General features: G+C 41.4%; 2 long non-coding RNA genes across 2 annotated transcripts; one reads left to right on the top strand and one right to left on the bottom strand.

The window, feature by feature from the left end:
- Window positions 1-1,066: 1,066 nt before the first annotated feature.
- Window positions 1,067-2,161, bottom strand: LOC118495902. Its single transcript, XR_004898354.1, has 4 exons — window positions 1,846-2,161; window positions 1,662-1,733; window positions 1,448-1,531; window positions 1,067-1,321 (listed from the first exon to the last, which is right to left on the bottom strand). It is a non-coding gene; the product is annotated as an uncharacterized LOC118495902 (long non-coding RNA).
- A 1,601-nt stretch (window positions 2,162-3,762) lies between these two features.
- LOC116044934 lies at window positions 3,763-21,008 on the top strand. Its single transcript, XR_004103783.1, has 3 exons — window positions 3,763-3,855; window positions 5,725-5,728; window positions 20,997-21,008. It is a non-coding gene; the product is annotated as an uncharacterized LOC116044934 (long non-coding RNA).
- The last annotated feature ends 381 nt before the right edge of the window (window positions 21,009-21,389 follow it).

Raw genomic sequence — 21,389 nt, 5'->3', positions numbered from 1 at the left:
ATAGGCGGTGTCAGACAGTGGCAGTCATAATAAAGATAATGGAACAGTGACTACAAGGTAGTCGTTGTAGTTCATGTCATAGCAGGGCACAGGAGGGTGTTGCGGGATGTAACATGGCACAGCAGAGCATGGGTGGATGCAGTGGACGCAGCAGGACGTAGCAGGACACGACCGGACATTGCAGCGTAGCTCTGCGAAGAAAAAATATAAAGACTCCAGGGAGTAAACTCCCCGGAGCTAGGTTACTAACATGTATTTCTGGGACAACGATGCACACAAAAGGAAACAGATGAAAACAGAGATGAGAGAGCAGCTCAGTGTGTCATAGGAAGGAAGGAACTTCCCCGGCAGTCTAGAATTATAATAGCATAACTTTGGCTCCAGGAAAGCAGTGTGTGACAGCATTATGAAACGTTAAATCTCTGGTGATGGAGTCACCAATAATTACTGTGGTGCGTACGAGGGGTGGGGGGGTGTGGATGGCCGGTGACAGGAGCAAAACAGTCAGTGTCGGTTACAGATGGACATGGAAAAGAAGAGCAAGATTGCTTACCGGTCGGTTGGGGAGATTGTTTTTGAGAAACGTTGTCATTAGGGCCGATCCAGGCAGTGCAGGCCACCGGATCGTCTGGCTACCGCTTCTCTTACAAGCTTAAGCTGCGAGGCAGCGGTCCTCTTCTGTGACGACGGCTGGTCAGTCGGCTTTGAAGCGGGGCGAGCCCGGCGAACCACATCGGCCGCTACTAGTTCCGATTCCGACAGGGCACTGAAATGGTTGGAGAGGCTGAAGGCAGGAGGCGATGAAGCCCTACTCGAGTCTTGATAAATTAGCGTGAGGCTAAATGCTTACTACATGTAAAAATGTATCTTTGTTTTTTTAAAAACACTATATTAATACATTAGAAACTAGGCTATAGAGCCGATGGGTAGGAGAGTGAAGGCAGCTGCCGACTTCCTCTTTCCCGCTGACTGCTGTCGCTTGTGGATGACTTCGACGTTGTGATGCGTTGAGGTGTGTTTTCCTACTGAATAGTGCAGTCTCCAATACAGGATCCTGACTATCCAGTACAACAACATTTTTTCCAACAGTTTTATTGGTCTTAACGCTCTTGGCACACATTCTTTTTGATATATACTATTTTGTTGTGCAGAAAGTATTTTATGGTTTTCCAGTCTCTTCCATTGTCCCTTAGAGTCTGATTTTCATTTAAGCATCTTTGACAGTCTACTTTTCCAGGGAGCTTCATTTCCTCCAGGAAGTCCTTGAAATGGTGTTCCACGATTTTTCTCTCAGACTGTGACCAGGGCCTTCTTGGTTTCTCTATACATAAAACAAAAGAGAGCAAGTGAATAAATTGATGAATAGAAATGACTAACCATTTTTGTCAACAAATGTCAAGAGTTCTCCATGTATACAATATTTTTTAGATTCATTTGAAAAACTCACCCTTTTGATTTGAGTTTTTTATGACCCCAGTTTTCTTCTTTGAGGTAGCAGCCCTGTGATCTGAATGTCCACCCTCTGAGTTTCCTGAAACCACATTGATGCAATTCAATGTTTACACATTCAATAGGTGATTGAATAATTGAAAGTCAGGCTGCATTTAGTGGACATATTTTTTTCTTGCCATTAAAACACTACATGCAGAAGAAAATCTTACCTTCTTGACTTGGTGTTGCAGTCTGCTCAGATTGGACTTCCTCTGCATCTGAGTCGCTCAGGTCCTGCTCAGCTGCAACACAATGTTTAAAATGAATACTTAAAAGCGAAAAGGTATTTTTTTCTCCATTATGAGTTAAAGTATTTAAAAACAAGTAGAGGGATTCTTTAAATCATTTACTTACAGTTGATGTTGGGTGTTATTTCTTCCAGAGATTTTCCTTTGAATTTGCCTATTCCATCTTGCAGGGCAAATAGAAAGATGCTCTGCTTGTAAAGTTGAACTGTCTGAACACAAGTAATGAGCCATTTCCAACTCTTTTTGGGAAATATGCTTGGCAACTCGTTTCACTGCCACGAGGCAGTTGTGAAAAAGTCCTGGGAAAATCTCTGTGGCATTGCATCCATTTGCGATCTTCATGTTTATGTTGAAAACAAGGTCATTGTGGCCGGCGTTTATTTTTGTGATTGCAAATGCACACTGATGTGGGCTTTTCTGTTCATCCAGTATCTGTTGGTCACATAAGCACAGGCACAAAAATCAGAATTATAATCAGTTATTCTATTTCACATTAGTAATGTAAAATACAACAGTAGTTTTAGCAATATATGTATGTTGTGATTAAAACAAATAATGAAAAAAATGCTGGCAGAGTGACTTTTGACTGTTACTTACTATTTTAATTTTGCTATTCGGTTTTATATGGTCATCATTTATGAATCGTCCAAGTCTTGCTGTAGTCTTACTGCCATCAACACTGCATACCAAAAAATAAGGAAATACATTTTACAGTTTAGAAATATTATTAAACACAGTTAAATTATAGTAAGAACATTCATTCAACGGTTCTTACCAGAAAGTCTGTTCCTGAAAGGAGTAGAAATAAAGAAATGCGGCATCTTTCTCTGAGTACTCTTTGAACAGGGCCTCTCCTTCCAAGCCAGTGATATGTCTTCCAACATACTCAAGCAAGAAATCTCCCTGCTCAATGTTTATGGCGGCGATTACTCCATGACCTGAAAAATAGATCATGAAACTGAATAAGTCAATTATATTTATTTATTAATTACATTAAACATAACTGCAACTGTCACCACAATGAACAACAAAAACTATCTCAACAATTATAGCACTGATGATGATGATATGCATTGTCACTTTAAGGGTTTACAGAAAGTGAAAATGCTTAATATATAATTGCACATAACTCAATCTGTCCTGCTTAAAATGACTTTCCTGCTGTTAGTTCAAATGAGAAGATTAGTACCAAATACCAAAAACCTTGTGCCTGCATGTAGTATTGAAAAGAGAATTGTATATTGTAATGTATTAACATACCTTTCTCCTCATTGATGAGTTTTTTCTGAAATATGTCTTAATCTTTCCCAGAAGCAATGAAGTGCAAGGCGTCCTTTTCAGGGCAAACCCTTTTTGGTCTCATTTTTCTGTGAAATATTTAAGGGGAAAAACACGATTAACTATATGACCTATAACAAGACAATGTAAAGTGATAGTTTATACAGTAAGTGATGAAAGGCATGATAACTTGAATGACTTTATAAAAGGATATTCAGCTATCAGTATTTTTACAACATAGTTTTACCAACAGACTGACTTGATTTATCCATGCAAGAAGAATTTGTAAAAATTTGGAACTTACCTCTCACTTTATCCGCATAGTTTTTTTTTAAAGGAAGAGGTGAAATGCGCCTGAATCCGTAGGTACAAAATAGGTGGAAGATTGTTGTAGATGAAGTGGAAAAGAGCAATGAAACAAGTAGAACAAGCTCAAGGTGTTGTCCTCCAAACCCTTGCAAAGTGGTCAACGAAAGCCAAAGTTAGAAAAGAACCTTGAACAGGCTAGAATATATATACAATCCTGGCCGAGATGTTTCTTTTCATTGGTTGGCAAATGCATGACCCGCCATACTTTGCCTCTGATTGGCTTACCATGGTACCCCACCAGATAACTGGACAGTGATTTTACTAAGTGCTTAGAGCTATTGTTGTGGAAAAAGGGTGAGCCCAGGTACATCTGGCTTAACATATGTTAATCACAGTTCAATAACATGAATGGTGATTCAATGCAGGTGGACCAGACAGATATCCTTCTTCATTTCACTAAGGTTTACAAGCAGTGGAATTCTCACTTAGGAAAAATGAAGAAAGAAAAATAGGTGTTTAAGTTTAAGATGTCTGACATGTACAACAACCCTTTCGTTCCTACTAATGTCCAAATGTTTAACCTGAAACCCTTTGGTCACTGTGTTCGATCAAATAAAATGAGGAATTATATTCATAGCTCTAATTTAGTTCTAGCTGAGGTAGTAATTCAAAAGGTCTGGCTTTGAACAAAGGTTGTGGTAGAAACAGAAAGGTACCAGTCGAAATTTACACTTTAACTCAAGACATGCAGTTACAACTCATGCATTAACATAGACACAATGATTTATTTTTGTAAGTATTATGCTTGTGAGTAGTCAAATAATATGGTCAAACATTATGGAATAACCAGTGTACGCTCTTTTGAAATAGAATATTTGCATTTTTAAATACATTCTCCATCTAAATAGTGACATTTTGTTTTTTTTATTTTTATTTATTTAATTACTTTCTTATTACTTTTTTGTTGCAGCTGTGTATGTGTCTGGCCAATCAGATAAAGATAGATGAACAACCAATTAATAAGGAAAGTGGGCAGTTGGGTAAGATTAGATCTGGAGTCGACTTCTTTCACTCTGTTCCATTCTGTCCATTTCCTACTGCAGGTAGGGTCAATTAGTCAGACATATAGAGCCACTGAGAGCAAAAAGCTCTACTGCTTTAAAGACCATGTCACACACAATCAACTTAAAGAAGTCAAAGGTCAAAGTGAACTTATTATCCCGCAAGGGGAAATTCATGTGGTTTTAAAATTATTCAATGATATTTTAAAAGGCTTTTAACACAAACAATTTTTATGTGGTGTACTAAATGACACACATGCAATTATTTTTGCCATGTCTGAGTGTCAGTCTTCTTTGACTAGAACATCTTGGCTATGAGATGTGTAGAAAGTGAAAAGCCCTAACTACCTCCCTCAGCTACAGAAAACCCCTCACAGACATTTCATGACCAGATCTAGTGGCGCATATTCACACCCCCCCCCCCCTCCAAGTCACTCACATCTTAGCAGCACTTTTTGCTGCCACTGTGCACAACAGAGAAGAAGAAGAGTGAGAGTCTATGTTGACCAGTGGTGAAATGCATTTTATTTTTGGAATACAAAAGTCACTTATAAAATACAAAATACAAAATGTTACTGACTGGTACAGAAGTTTTATCATCACAATGCACTTTAAGTATCAAAAGTTTGAGTTGTCTACTGATTATGCAGAATGGCTCCTTTTAAAGGGTTATATTTTAAAAAATATAATAGAATGTGTTTTTTTTATCACAATGCACCAATGTGCATTGTAATGCTATGTTCATTAATGTGGAGCCAGTTTTATAAAATCTGTATGCTACTGAGTAGGTTAATAGTAAAGCCCTGGGGCCTGTTTCACAAAACCAAGATAAGGGATTATGCTGCTGCTCACTCTGTGTAAAGTATGAACAATGCATATATCTCCATTTTAGCATCAATAAATCTGTTATCGACCTTGCAGTCTGTTAAGGAAAGCCGTGAACGCGCATCGATCCAAATTACTTCAGCCTGGCTCAACCTAGTCGCTCCTCCTCAACCTGGCTCGACCTAGTCGCTCCTCCTCAGCCTGGCTTGGCCTTCGTGAAACGCACCAAGACAGGATGCACAGATTAGACTAGGTCAAGCCTCGCTTTACCAGTTATCCTGGATTTATATATTCTGCTTTGTGAAACAGGCCCCTGCCTCACATCATTCAAGCATATAATTTGTTAGTTTTTTATGCACAAAGTAAATAAGTGTCAAATACATATAGTGACTTATAAAGTTTAAACTTGACGTGAGATTCGATCGTAGCCTCCACTCACGTCCATGTTGATAAATGCAGAACTTTGCATTGAAATGACCTCACGCCAGTTTTACGCTTGTTTTCTGTCGTAGGTTTGTTTCGTAAATGAGGGTTATTGTATATTTCAGACATGGTGGTAAAAGCTAAAATTGAATTATAACCACTTAATAATGTTATTTAGTGCACAACAAAAAAAGCTGGTGTATGCATAGGTAATATTTCCAGTGAGTATTCCACTGCTTGTAAACCTTAGTGAAATGAAGAAGCATATCTGTCTGGTCCACCTGCATTGAATCACCATTCATGTTATTCAACTGTGATTAACATATGTAAAGCCAGATATACCTGGGCTCCCAGCCTTTTTCCACAACAATAGCTGTAAGCACTTTGAGATGGCCTGATGATCTTTTCACATAGTTATGAGGGGACTGCACATTTGTGTTTCAATAGTCCCATCTTTATTTGAACAACAATACACACACCTCTAAAAACAGAACAAATTGTCCCCACTTGGACTGTATTGAATGACTTAAGTCCCCTGTTGACTAGTGTGCAGAGACACTCACACTCCTGCATGTCATTAGCAGACTGTCTGGTAAAGTACTGATCTTCCTCTGCAGAGACAGAGCAAGAAACATTTACAAACGAGAAAAACCTTATGAAACCTTAAATAAATCTTATCTATCAAACTTGTCATATTACTCCTGACACTGATACTGTCTTTTACTGAACTAATGTACAGTATGGACTCATGCAGGAGTGTTAGTGTCTCAGCACACTAGTCAACAGGGGACTTCTTTCATTTAATAGAGTCCAAGTGGGGACTAACCCTAACCATAACCCTTTTTTCAACTGTCCGACATACTTACACATTAGTATGTAATTCCCAATCAAAGTTATTAATGTTTCATTTGTTCTTTAATACGCTTATCTATAATATGTTAATATTATAATGTTCATACTTCATGAATGATGGATTCCCCATTTCTAAAGTATTATATCAATTACAAAGCAGGGATTTAGAAGCTGTCCAGGGTTACAAGAATTATTATCATTATTTGGTTGAGATTATCTTTTTTTATCAGTATTATGAATTGTGCTTATTTCTTTTTCATACATGTTACTTCTGTTCCATACAGTAGTGTAGCTTGTGCAAACAATTACATTGAAAAGGTCTAGTCCTTTCTGATCTCAAATCAGCTTGGGTGATTGATTAAAACAATAAAAGAAATGATCTTACTGATGACCATTTCCATTGACGCATGCATTTAAACACATAATGACTTAGACATGTACTTACGGTTAGTGAGTGTGTTAATATAGGTTTTAAGTGTAGGATAGTTGGAAAAAGAAAATGTTATCTAAACATTTACAAATGAGAAAAACCTTATGAAACTTAACTAAATCTTATCTATCAAACTTGTCATATTACTCCTGACACTGATACTGTCTTTTACTGAACTAATGTACAGTATGGACTCATACAGGAGTGTTAGTGTCTCAGCACACTAGTCAACAGGGGACTTCTGTCATTTAATAGAGGCCAAGTGGGGACAATCTGTTTTAGAGCACAAACTTAAAACACCATTGCAACATAAAGTTCTTTTTTCAACTGTCCGACATACTTACACATTAGTATGTAATTCCTAATCAAAGTTATTAATGTTTCATTTGTTCTTTAATACGCTTATCTATAATGTGTTAATATTATAATGTACATACTGAGATTATCCTTTTTTATCCGTATTATGAATTGTGCTTATTTCTTTTTCATACATGTTACTTCATTTATAAATGAGATTGAAAGGCCTTATCTGTGTGGGGAAGGGTTACCAGTATCAGATGATGGTCGTTAGGCCTTTACACCTTGAGCTTTAGGGTTGCTAATGTGAAATAGCCAGATTGTCATACAACATTTAGACTAACATTCCCCTGTCCTGAAATGATGAAATTCAAGGACTTTATGAAGACGGTACATTGAGATTGTCAGAAATGTAACTATAAGAAATGTGCACAAAAGAAATATCCATTGATGCATGCATTTAAACATAAAATGAATTATTACAGGAATTAGACATGTACTTAGGGTTAGTGAGTGTGTTAATATAGGTTTTAAGTGTAGGATAGTTGAAAAAAGAAAACGTTATCTTGCAATGGTGTTTTAACTTTGTTCTTGCAATGGTGTTTCAAGTTTGTTCTCTAAAACAGAACCTGCATGGGTCAATTATTTTTCATAAATGCTACTTCTGTTCCATACAGTAGTGTAGATTGTTTAAACAATTACATTGAAAAGGTCTAGTCCTTACTGATCTTAAATCAGCTTGGGTGATTAATTAAAAAAAAAGATTTTCATGATGACCATTTCAATTCTAATTTTGTCGTGGTTATTTTTCTATTTTTCTTCCTTTTTTAGATTCTAAAATACTACTCTCTTGCCTTCTCTGTAGCATTTGATTTTATTAAAATGAGAAACTTGAAACTTCTAAACATCGACTAAAGTTGTGCCTTTATGTTTTGTTACAAAAACATTATGTTTCTAGAAACTAGTTTATTTTTTTAAGTAGCCTGTTTAGAGACCCTCTACAGTCTGACAGGCTGTCTGGGTCTTTTACTGAACTAATGTACAGTATGGACTCATGCAGGAGTGTTAGTGTCTCAGCACACTAGTCAACAGGGGACTTCTTTCATTTAATAGAGTCCAAGTGGGGACTAACCCTAACCATAACCCTTTTTTCAACTGTATGTAATTCCCAATCAAAGTTATTAATGTTTCATTTGTTCTTTAATACGCTTATCTATAATATGTTAATATTATAATGTTCATACTTCATGAATGATGGATTCCCCATTTCTAAAGTATTATATCAATTACAAAGCATTGATTTAGAAGCTGTCAAGGGTTACAAGAATTATTATCATTATTTGGTTGAGATTATCTTTTTTATCAGTATTATGAATTGTGCTTATTTCTTTTTCATACATGTTACTTCTGTTCCATTCAGTAGTGTAGCTTGTGCAAACAATTACATTGAAAAGGTCTAGTCCTTTCTGATCTCAAATCAGCTTGGGTGATTGATTAAAACAATAAAAGAAATGATCTTACTGATGACCATTTCCATTGACGCATGCATTTAAACACATAATGACTTAGACATGTACTTACGGTTAGTGAGTGTGTTAATATAGGTTTTAAGTGTAGGATAGTTGGAAAAAGAAAATGTTATCTAAACATTTACTAATGAGAAAAACCTTATGAAACTTAACTAAATCTTATCTATCAAACTTGTCATATTACTCCTGACACTGATACTGTCTTTTACTGAACTAATGTACAGTATGGACTCATACAGGAGTGTTAGTGTCTCAGCACACTAGTCAACAGGGGACTTCTGTCATTTAATAGAGGCCAAGTGGGGACAATCTGTTTTAGAGCACAAACTTAAAACACCATTGCAACATAAAGTTCTTTTTTCAACTGTCCGACATACTTACACATTAGTATGTAATTCCTAATCAAAGTTATTAATGTTTCATTTGTTCTTTAATACGCTTATCTATAATGTGTTAATATTATAATGTACATACTGAGATTATCCTTTTTTATCCGTATTATGAATTGTGCTTATTTCTTTTTCATACATGTTACTTCATTTATAAATGAGATTGAAAGGCCTTATCTGTGTGGGGAAGGGTTACCAGTATCAGATGATGGTCGTTAGGCCTTTACACCTTGAGCTTTAGGGTTGCTAATGTGAAATAGCCAGATTGTCATACAACATTTAGACTAACATTCCCCTGTCCTGAAATGATGAAATTCAAGGACTTTATGAAGACGGTACATTGAGATTGTCAGAAATGTAACTATAAGAAATGTGCACAAAAGAAATATCCATTGATGCATGCATTTAAACATAAAATGAATTATTACAGGAATTAGACATGTACTTAGGGTTAGTGAGTGTGTTAATATAGGTTTTAAGTGTAGGATAGTTGAAAAAAGAAAACGTTATCTTGCAATGGTGTTTTAACTTTGTTCTTGCAATGGTGTTTCAAGTTTGTTCTCTAAAACAGAACCTGCATGGGTCAATTATTTTTCATAAATGCTACTTCTGTTCCATACAGTAGTGTAGATTGTTTAAACAATTACATTGAAAAGGTCTAGTCCTTACTGATCTTAAATCAGCTTGGGTGATTAATTAAAAAAAAAGATTTTCATGATGACCATTTCAATTCTAATTTTGTGGTGGTTATTTTTCTTCCTTTTTTTAGATTCTAAAATACTACTCTCTTGCCTTCTCTTTATTAAAATGAGAAACTTGAAACTTCTAAACATCCACTAAAGTTGTGCCTTTATGTTTTGTTACAAAAACTTTATGTTTCTAGAAACTAGTTTATTTTTTTAAGTAGCCTGTTTAGAGACCCTCTACAGTCTGACAGGCTGTCTGGGGCTGCAAGCCATTCACACCTTGGAGGAGTGTTGAAAACGGCGTGTGTGAATAAGTGGTAAAAATCCCTGCTCCAACCAGCAGGGGCAGTGCCGAGTATGGCTTTAACACTCACAAACATAAATGTCCCCACTTGGCTAAAATTAAAAAAAAATCACCAGATGGTTTTAGACATCATTTTATCATGATTTAAAGCATTTCCAACAGGGGACTTGAAAAATGTCCCCTGTTGGCGAGACGTCCCCTGTTGGTGGATGTGTAACGATGCCGAAGTCCACAGTTGGATAGGTTGGTAAGAGCACACACACACACACACACACACACACACGTTTTCTTTGACTGTACGCTGCGTTGCTCCCAGTGACAGAGTACTTTTTGATGTTGGCAACAGTGCCGGATCAAAGTCAAACACAAAAGCTCAGTCTGGGGGGGGGGGGGCAGAGCTGCAGAGGGAGAGACAAGAGAGAGGGCAACCCCCCTCCTTCAACTCCCCCCAGAGTCACCCAGTCAGTCTGGCACACACACACACACACACACACACACACACACACACACACACACACACACACACACACACACAAACACACACACACACACACACACACACACACACACACACACACACCTAGTCTACACAGATATACACCGATGAGATCATTCCTGATGAGATCATCATCGCTCGCTCACTGTCTCTCCATATTTTTTTCACATAACATACAACATTCTAAGAACAAAGACAATATAATGGTCAAGATGTCAGATGCAAAAATAAACATACATTTAATAAATACAAAAAAATTATACAATAATTTCTCTCTGTCTCTCACAAAAGACACAATTTTAAGATATAACAAAAGTTACAACAGTAAAGACTGTAGGCTACATGAAACATTCATGGTTAAATACATAAAAGATCATGAAATGGAATATTCATGCTCATATTCTCACCATGTCACTTCAGTTCAAACAGCTCTTCTTACTTTATAAGAGCCAATTTTTCTGTACATCGATGTCAGCTACAACGTAACATAACATCAATTATGAAAGCCACAGTCTTGAATTTTTGTGCAGTTAGGTATTAATTACATTTTTTTGTTAGGACAGAGTGGGTTTTGGGTACTTTGTGAAAGAGGTAGTTTGAAGTGACAACCTCACTAAGAGTGATCACCAAGCTGTCAGGAGCCTTTTAGCCTCTTTCAGTTTTTGTTTTGGTTTTACAGCTTATTTAGCAGCTATGCACTACCTGCCTAGCACCAAACTGGAGATACACCAAGTTTACAACTAGTTAACTAGTCTAAGGGCGTACTCACTTGGCCCAGTTAAACCGTGCCTGAGCACGTTTAACCCAAAATTCCGGTTTGTTTGACAAGTGTGATCGCTCTGTGACGTGCCAGGGCACGGAACGCTAAACAGCACACAGGCAGACTTGTAAGAGGTGGACCAGGGCACGGTGCGATTGGACTCTGGCATGGTACACATCAGTGTGATCGCTAAACTTCCCGGTCTGGTTCTTACCTTACAAATAAATGGGAATTGTAGTTGGCGAGTCCCGCAATGTAATGATGTAAGCGTGCTCTGGCCCTGATTGTTTTATTGCAGTGTGAGTGCAGGCCAGGGGGGGAGTGGGGAGGGGGGCACTCATGCTCGGGCACAGTTTAAGGCAACTGGGCCAAGTGTGAGTACGCCCTTAAACAAAAGTGGAACATCTAGCAGCTAAAAGAGCCAGATGTTTTCTTGTCTGACGGTGCCGGTTGGGGTGGCCCGGTTGGAATGCTTGTGTAAATAGGTATACCTGTTCACATGCTAGCCATTAACATGCCAACACGCTACCGAGTAACTTGGCAGGTCGGATACATTTCTGCTCTGAAGTGGACAAAAATGATATAAAATCACATTCTTACTTTCATTTTTATTTGTTAACTCTGCTGTTGCAGCTCACAATGAATTTGTCTCTCATTATCATAATCTGTTTCTCTGTGACTTCCATTCCTGTCTTTCTCCCACCTCTTTCCTCATCTTTTTAATTTACATTTTTTTTCCATATCTCTTTCTCCCTCTGCTGGTCTTGCTCCCACTTTGTGTTGCTGTATTGACATCACCACTCATGAGAAACAACATTTCCAAGGCAGTTTACAACATATTTCGTTCTCTTTCTGCCATTTCCTTCTACCTAAAACAACACCCACGACCACAATGAATACACTCAACCCCACCAACACACATCAGCACACACACACGGAGCCCGGGGTGACTGGAATGGAGTAACATCCTTCAAAGGCCACGCAACATTCTTAATTAAAGGCATAAATTTTGTCTCCCACTTTTTTTTTCCTTGACAGAACTACGGGGCGTTTGTTTCGTTTGCCTCAGCTGAGTCTCTATGAAGACAACAGTGATGAAAAAAAGAAATAAACAGCAAACCCTCAGCAACTCAGATGTGCTACTGTAGCAAGTCCTCAAGGAACCCTATTCTGAGAGTACCGTCATTTACATATTGCTTTGATGAAAGAATACATTTATTTGGTTTTTATTTGCATCAGTGAGACAAGATAATCTTTATTTCTCTTTGTCATTCTTCTACTGCCTCCCCAAAAACTGAAAACAGAAGAAGAAAAGAAAATATAAATGTATGTTTTATTTTCAGGTCACATTGACACATGTTAATTTAAATGTGTGTTAGAAGCTTTGTTTCTATGGGAAGGCTCCGGGTGCTGAAGGTGTGTTGTGTTGTTGCTCAGTACAAGTGATCAGTCTGGTTCTATTTCTATCAGAGCTCACTGGGAAAATTTAGGACAACCTCAGCTGATTTGTTCACTTTGTTCTTTGTCAGCCTAAGCAATATTTCTGTCAGACTCTCAATGTGATCACACTGTGGCCTACCAAGTCTAAGTTGTCAGTCACAGCTGAATGTGAACAGTGGCTTTATGTTCAGGGATGGACCTTGAAGATCGTACCATCCGTCCATCCATTCATTATTTGTAATGGCTTACGAGGGGGCGGCTGACATGCCAACTCCACACAAAGGGGCCCAATCTGGCCAGCGAGTTCCAACCCAGAACCCACTTGCTGTGACAGAATCACTCATTTAAAAGTTGTGGATGCTATGTATGGGATAACGGTAATAGACTGCACCCATTGTCATCAGCATTGTCTATTTCTTCTAATAAAAATATTTTAATTTCAACAGAAAACTCAGATTGGACAGATAGTCTAGCTAGCTGTCTGGATTTATTTTTATTTAAAATGTAATTAGTTACAGTTACTAGTTACTTCTTCCAAAAAGTAACTAAATTTGTTACTAAAAAGTAACTAGTTACTTCAGAAAGTAACTATTGCGTTACTTTCAAGTACATTTTTAAATGCTTAAATGTGACCCCACCTCCACCTACCCCTCTTTAACAGAACTTAAAATACATGTGCATGTTCAATTATTTATGATAAACCTGAATATTATAATAAAATGGACACTTAATACAATACATTATTAACAGAAACAATGTACACAAATCTAAACTATTTTAATGTTGCTGTGGGACAAAGTGAGACTAGCCTCCAATCAAATGCCATGTATGTAGATATTATATTTATATAGTGAATCGATACCAGTAACACAATAGATGTTTGAATTACTTGACACCGACGTGGATAGGCACTTTTGCCCAGGGCATAATGTGCATTTCATGATTACATTCGTTCCTTTAATTTCTTGGAGGGAAAAGTAATGGCTATACTTCCATTTAGAGAAGGCTACTTTTGGATTATTTGGGCTCGCCATACCTGTCTCTCTCTCGTTGACTCACTCACTTGTGTTGTTCAGTGTGTGTCCGACTATGCGTGCTTTCGAACACCCGCCCAACTCTACCTCTGATTGGCTTACTATGAAATTTTACTCAACCTCAGCCAGACTTCGTCAACATTTATGCGCTTGTCTCGTGCACTGCCCACTAACCAAGAAAGAACAGTAAAAAAAGAGATCTAGTTGGTCTGATGAAAAAAACAGCTTCAATTATAGTAACGCGCCACATTTTTTGGCAGTAACGGTAACAGCGTTATTAAGATGGGAAGAGTAATCAATTAGGTTACTCATTACTGAAAAAAGTAACGCCGTTAGTAACGCTGTTATTTATAACGCCGTTATTTCCATCACTGGAAACGGGTGTGTCAGAGATGTCACCTAATCAGCAGTGTTGTTACATTACATTACATTACATTACATTACATGTCATTTAGCTGACGCTTTTATCCAAAGCGACTTACAATTAAGTGCTTTCAACTGTGAAGGTTCAAACTCCAGACAACAAGTAGTAAGTGTAAATACATTAGCTTTAAATAGGCAAAGCTACAAAGACACATATGAAAGTGCAGATTCAAGAATTTTTTTTAATTTTTTTTTTTATCCGAGGTGTAGTCGGAAGAGATGTTTTTTTTAGCTTTCGGCGGAAGATGTGTAGGCTTTCGGCCATCCTGATGTCGATGGGGAGCTCGTTCCACCATTTGGGAGCCAGGACAGTGAACAGTCGGGATTTCGTTGAGTGATTAGTTCTCCCTCGCTGTGAGGGTGCAGCCAGCAGTTTGGCTGATGCAGAGCGAAGTGGGCGGGTTGGGGTATATGGTTTGACCATGTCCTGGATGTAAGCTGGGGCTGATCCGTTCATTACCCTGTATGTAAGTACTAGTGTCTTGAAGCGCATGCGGGCCGCAATTGATAATCAGTGAAGAGAGCGGAGGAGCGGTGTAGTGTGAGAGAACTTGGGAAGGTTGAAGACAAGTCAAGCTGCTGCGTTCTGAATGAGCTGCAGGGGTCGGATGGCACATGCAGGCAGGCCAATCAGGAGGGAGTTGCAGTAGTCTAGACGTGAGATGACTAGAGCCTGAACCAGAACCTGAGCCGCCTTCTGCGTTAGGGGACGTATCCTTCTGATGTTATGCAGCATGTATCTACACGATCGGGTGGTTGCAGCAATGTTAGCAGTGAAGGAGAGTTGGTCGTCAAGTGTTACACCCAGGTTTCTAGCAGTCTGGGTGGGGACTACCACAGAGTTGTCAATTGTTATAGTCAGGTCTTGGGTAGGAGAGCCCTTCCCTGGAAAAAAAAAGGAGCTCAGTCTTGTCGAGGTTGAGTTTCAGATGGTGTGTAGACATCCAAGAAGAGATGTCAGTCAGACAGGCCGAGATACGTGCTGCTACTTGAGTTTCAGACTCCGGAAAGGAGAGAATTAGTTGGGTGTCATCTGCGTAGCTGTGATAAGAAAAGCCGTGCGACTGAATGACAGACCCGAGAGAGTTGGTGTACAGAGAAAAGAGGAGGGGACCCAGGACTGATCCCTGAGTAACCCCAGGGATCATGAGTGGGCAAGGTTCTGAGCTAGATCCTCTCCAAGTTACCCGGTAGGTTAGATGTGAGCAATGAGAGTGCAGAGCCTGAGACACCCAGATTTCGGAGTGTCGAAATGAGGATCTGGTGATTCACTGTGTCAAAGGCAGCAGAAAGGTCCAGAAGGATGATGATGGAAGAGAGAGAGGTTGTTAACTTGTGATGATAAAAAGGCAGTGGGTTTGCACACACACCCGCACCCGTTTCAGCTTAAATAAACAGTTATCTTCGTTTTGTCAGGGCTGAACGTGGCCCTGGTAGAGAACGAGGCATTCATGTGTGTCAGGGTTTTGGTATTTTGTTCTGTTTTATTGTGTAGTCTTGTTTCTCTGTTTTGCTTGGTTTCCTGTTTTATTTTGTAGACTGTCTTGTCTCCCTTGTCTTGTCTAGCTTTCTTCCTGTCTTTGTTTGTTTCCCGCCTTTTTTGATTTGTTCCACCTGTTGTGTCACCTGCCTCTCATTCCCTCATTACCTTGTGTATTTAGCCTCTCTGTTTTCCCTTGTCTCTTGTCGGATCGTCTCGTTATTTTTGCTGTGCGTTCTGTTCTGTTTGAGTTCCCTGTCTTGGATTTCCTTGTTTTCTGGATTATTGCTCCCAGTAAGTGTTGCTTTTGTTTAATTAAAGCTCTTTAAACTGCATTTGGGTCCCAACCTTGCCTGCCTTCGCACCAGCCGTGACAGAACGATCCGACCAGTAATGGACCCAGCAGTTTTTGAGCCTCTCATTCACCCGTTGGATTCTGATGGTGAATTCATGATTGAATTTTTTCGTTGCCTGTATGTATCCTGCCCTTGCTAGGCACATCATGGAGGCTCGCTGGCAGGCTACTGAGAGAGAGTTTAGCTTTTCAGTCTCCAAGCCTGTCAGTCTTCCAGAGTTGCAGCAGACAACCAGCCTGCCTGTTTCACGGCCTACTAGCTTCCTAGCTACTGGCTCTCTGTTCCTGACCCAGCCTGCCTCCTCGTCTGCTTCCCCGGAACTTTTTCCCGTTAGCTCTACTGCTGCCTGTCTGGCGGGCACCCCCAACAGCAAACAGTCCTTTGAGGGGACCCGCCTGGCTGTGTTTTCTGGGACTCGTGGAGGCCGAAGACGGAGGAGGGGAAGACATGGCTCCCAGTGCCATGCCCTGCATCTACCTCTTGTCGAACTTGAGCTAACCTGTGTACCTGAACTTGAGCTAACCTGTGTACCTAAGCCTGAGCTAACCTGTGTACCTGAGCCTGAGCTAACCTGTGTACTTGAGCCTGAGCTGACCTGTGTACCTGAGCCTGAGCTAACCTGTGTACCTGAGCCTGAGCTGACCTGTGTACCTGAGCCTGAGCTGACCTGTGTACCTGAGCCTGAGCTAACCTGTGTACCTGAGCCTGAGCTAACCTGTGGACCTAAGCCCGTGTTCAGCGGACCAGAGCCCGTGCTGTCCAGCGGACCAGAGCCCGTGCTGTTCAGCGGACCTGAGCTCGTGCTGTCCAGCGGTCCTGAGTCCGTGCGGACCAGAGTTACTGTTCCTGAGTCTACCAGTGTTCCTGAGTCTGAGTTCACCATTGTTCCTCTGCTGACGTGCAGCCTTCCAGAAGCTTCGCTGACGTGCAGCCTTCCAGAAGCTTCGCTGATGTGCAGCCTTCCAGAGTCTCCAATGACCACTCTGCTAGAGTCTTCCAGTCGTCCAGAGTCTCCGATGACCGCTCAGCTAGAGTCTTCCAGTCGTCCAGAGTCTTCGATGACCGCTCTGCTAGAGTCATCCAGTCGTCCAGAGTCTTCGATGACCGCTCTGCTAGAGTCTTCCAGTCGTCCAGAGTCTCCGATGACCGCTCAGCTAGAGTCATCCAGTCGTCCAGAGTCTTCGATGACCGCTCTGCTAGAGTCTTCCAGTCGTCCAGAGTCTCCGATGACCGCTCAGCTAGAGTCTTCCAGTCGTCCAGAGTCTTCAATGACCGCTCTGCTAGAGTCATCCAGTCGTCCAGAGTCTCCGATGACCGCTCTGCTAGAGTATTCCAGTCGTCCAGAGTCTCCGATGACCGCTCTGCTAGAGTCATCCAGTCGTCCAGAGTCTTCGATGACTGCTCTGCTAGAGTCATCCAGTCGTCCACAGTCTTCGATGACCGCTCTGTTAGAGTCTTCCAGTCATCCAGAGTCTTCGATGACCGCTCTGCTAGAGTCTTCCAGTCGTCCAGAGTCTTCGATGACCACTCTCCCAGAGTCTACGTCGACAGATCTCCCAGAGTCTACGTCGACCGCTCTCCCAGGGGGTTCGTCTACGGGTAAGCCAGTGACTTCGCCAGTCACCGGCGCCCCAGAGACTGTCCCTGAGGCCTTGCCGGTCTCCGGCATCCCAGAGACTGCCCCTGAAGCCTTGCCGGTCTCCGGCGTCCCAGAGACCTCCCTAGTGACTTTGCCTTTGTTCTGCACCCATGAGACTTTGCCTGTGGCGGTCAGGCCGACTCCGGCCCCTCGTGTCCTGTCGGCGGTCAGGCCGACTCCGGCCCCTCGTGTCCTGTCGGCGGTCAGGCCGACTCCTGCTCCCCGTGTTTTGTCGGTGGTCAGGCCGACTCCGGCCCCTCGTGTCCTGTCGGCAGTCAGGCCGACTCCTGCTCCCCGTGTTTTGTTGGTGGTCCGGCCCACTCCTGCCCCCCGTGTTAGGTCGGGGGTCCGGCCAACTTCTGCTCCAGTTACCCTGCCGGTGGAGTTGCCGACTTCTGATCCTGTTGCCTTGATTCCTGTTCCTGATTCTGTTGCGTTGTTGGCAGACACTGGCTCCGCTGACTCATTGCCTGTCTCCAGCCCAGCTGACCCGTCGCTTGTCTCCAGCCCAGCTGACCCGTCGCCTGTCTCCAGCCCAGCTGACCCGTCGCCTGTCTTCTGCCCAGCTGACCCGTCGCCTGTCTTCTGCCCAGCTGACCCGTCGCCTGTCTTCAGCCCAGCTGACCCATTGCCTGCCCGGCCCACAGAGGGGTGTAGCCTTCGCTGGCCCGCCAGGTCTCCAGAGGGATTCAGCCTTAGCTGTCCTGCTTGTCCGCCTGAGGGATGCTGCCTTCGCCGCCGGCCTCCAGAGGGGTTTCGCCTTCGCCGCCGGTCTCCGGAGGGGTTTCGCCTTCGCCGCCGGTCTCCGGAGGGGTTTCGCCTTCGTGGACGGCCTCCAGAGGGGATTCGCCTTCGTGGACGACCTCCAGAGGGGATTCACCTTCGTGGACGACCTCCAGAGGGGATTCGCCTTCGCCTGCGGCCTTCTGAGGGGATTCACCTTCGCCGCCGGTCTTCAGAGGGGTTACGCCTTCGCCACCGGCCTCCGGAGGAGTATCGCCTTCGCGGACGGCCTCCAGAGGGGATTCGCCTTCGTGGATGGTCTGCTGATGGGTTTCGCCTTCGCCACCGGCCTCCAGAAGGATTCTACTTTCGCCGTCGCCCTCCAGAGGGGTTTCGCCTTCACGGACGTCCTTCAGAGGGGCTCTACCTTCGCCGACCTGTTCGGCCGCCTGAAGGATTCAGCCTTCGCCGCCTGAAGGGTTCTGTCTTCGCTGCTGGTCCAGGTGCCCATGGTTCCCGGTTGCCGAGGCCTCTCTGTTCCCTGTTGTCGGGGCCTCTCTGTCCCTGTCCCGGGGCCTTCCTGTTCCCTGTCCTGGGGTCTTCCTGTCCCGAGTGGCATCTCCATTCCCTAGCCCCGTTTGACTTTTTTCTGTTATCTGTCTTGTCTAGCTTTCTTCCTGTCTTTGTTTGTTTCCCGCCTTTTTTGATTTGTTTCACCTGTTGTGTCACCTGCCTCTCATTCCCTCATTACCTTGTGTATTTAGCCTCTCTGTTTTCCCTTGTCTCTTGTCGGATCGTCTCGTTATTTTTGCTGTGCGTTCTGTTTGAGTTCCCTGTCTTGGATTTCCTTGTTTTCTGGATTATTGCTCCCAGTAAGTGTTGCTTTTGTTTAATTAAAGCTCTTTAAACTGCATTTGGGTCCCAACCTTGCCTGCCTTCGCACCAGCCGTGACAATGTGTGCACGTTCATGAGATCAACATCTTCAACAAGGAAGAAGACCTCAAAGAAAAGAACATTTAATCAAAGTGAACAATAAACCAAGGAAAGAAATACTGAAATGTAAAGATCCTAAATAAAGAAAATGTATAAACGGAACCAGAATTTGACAGATTAGTAAAACATAATACTGAATGTCAAACCAAAATTCTTGCTATTGCTTCACTCAGTCATGCAATACTTTTTATTGCATTATGAGTATACTACGAGTATGCACTTTCTAAGTATAGGACGTGACATATTGTGTAACATTGTTGTATGTTTGGGTTCATTTTTTGAATGCAGACAACATGACATACAATATATCTGCAGCTGCGGAGCCTAAAACTGTATCGAAGTAGTTCACTGAAACAAAAACTTCTCCATCTGTCGTCTCCTTGTCACATTTTTACTGAACTGAGCTCTGCTTTTACTTTCCTCACTGCATCTTTGGTCTCTCCTCCAGCAGCCAGCACTCTGTAGTATTTTTGTCTCAGTGTTTCTGAATAAAAGAGTGTTCGTATTGAGGTTTTGTTAAATGTTCAGTGCTGCGTTAGGCAGAAACCCACGGCAGAGCTGCCTGTGAGAGCAGATGAAGAGCTGCACTGTAAATGAAGATTTCCACTGGAAGAAAACAAAACAGACAAAAGACATAACAAAACCACTGGCATGAAATTCAAACAGATTAATGATTACTGCAAGTCAGGAGTCAAGTTAACAATTAGCTTTGAAAATATTTTCTTTATGAGGAGTGAATAATCTTTTGAAATACTGACTGATGAATTCAGGAAGCAAAATATCTCTAAAATATAGACACTTTTTTTAACCCTGCCAAGTTGGACAAAAACTCCAACACTACCCCAGGATTGTCCTTGGATAGATTTCCCCCTAATGAGTAAGCATTTATTTGCATACTTGACACTAACGACCGATCGGTTATTCCTTAATGGACTCATATTTCTCTAATTGGATGAGTCTGCAAAGCTAATTAATTAGCAATTACCTGCTAATGGTTCATAGTCATGAGCCTGAAGCCTATTATCTTCCAATAAGTACTTATTAAGAGGCCCTGATTGCTAAGCAGCTTATCATCAACATGTTCATTGTCTGATAATTGCAGCTTGTTCACTTTCTTTCTTCAGTTTGTGTTGATCAGAATACAGTGACTCTGATGGGACCGCAGGATGAATGGAGAAGGTTTTCAACAACTCCAAGAATAATAGCTGGCCACTGACATCTAATAAAGGAGCAGAATTCCACCTTTAATCAAAGTTAGCTAAGGTGCACAATAGTGCCTCTGTAAAGCTTTGCTTTACATTCATGCAGTTATTCAAAAGATTCAAGATTCAAAATATTTTTATTAATCTCACAATGGGGAAATTCACACTGTTGCAGCAGCAAGGGATTGGGGGAAAAGTACAAGAAACAGATAAACAAATAATAAATAAATATAAGTAAGGAGAATATACAACTGGACAGACAACTGGTATATTCTGCTGTTGGACAATGAGCAGCTCCTCTCATGTCTTGCTCAAAGGCACTTTGAGTCTTTCACTTTACTTGCACTAATTTGTCATAAGATTTGAACCAGCAAACATCTAGTGAAGCCTGCTTCTCACTGAGATGTAATAGGCACAAACAGGCAAACATTAAAACAAACTTATGACCCTGGCAGTTTTCTACTTTTACGAACCATATTCTTCGTGTTTTTACAAATACTGAATGATAACTTTTTTGTATGTTTCCCCAGGGTGAATTTAAAGCATTTTGGGACTGAACTCACAAACACAGCATCCCATGAAATACAGCGCTACAAGGACACATGCACACCTGTGAACAGCCTGACACCGTTTTGATCAAAAGAGCCATCTTTTGAAAGTGCAAATAAAAGGAATTATTCATACAAAATGACGCGCAGACTCGACATTTCCCCGCTCTGA

This window comes from Sander lucioperca, chromosome 9 (assembly GCF_008315115.2).
Source record: "Sander lucioperca isolate FBNREF2018 chromosome 9, SLUC_FBN_1.2, whole genome shotgun sequence".
NCBI classification, from domain to species: domain Eukaryota; kingdom Metazoa; phylum Chordata; class Actinopteri; order Perciformes; family Percidae; genus Sander; species Sander lucioperca.
Note: the sequence above shows the minus strand (reverse complement) of the source record. Positions and strands in the feature narration are given on the sequence as shown.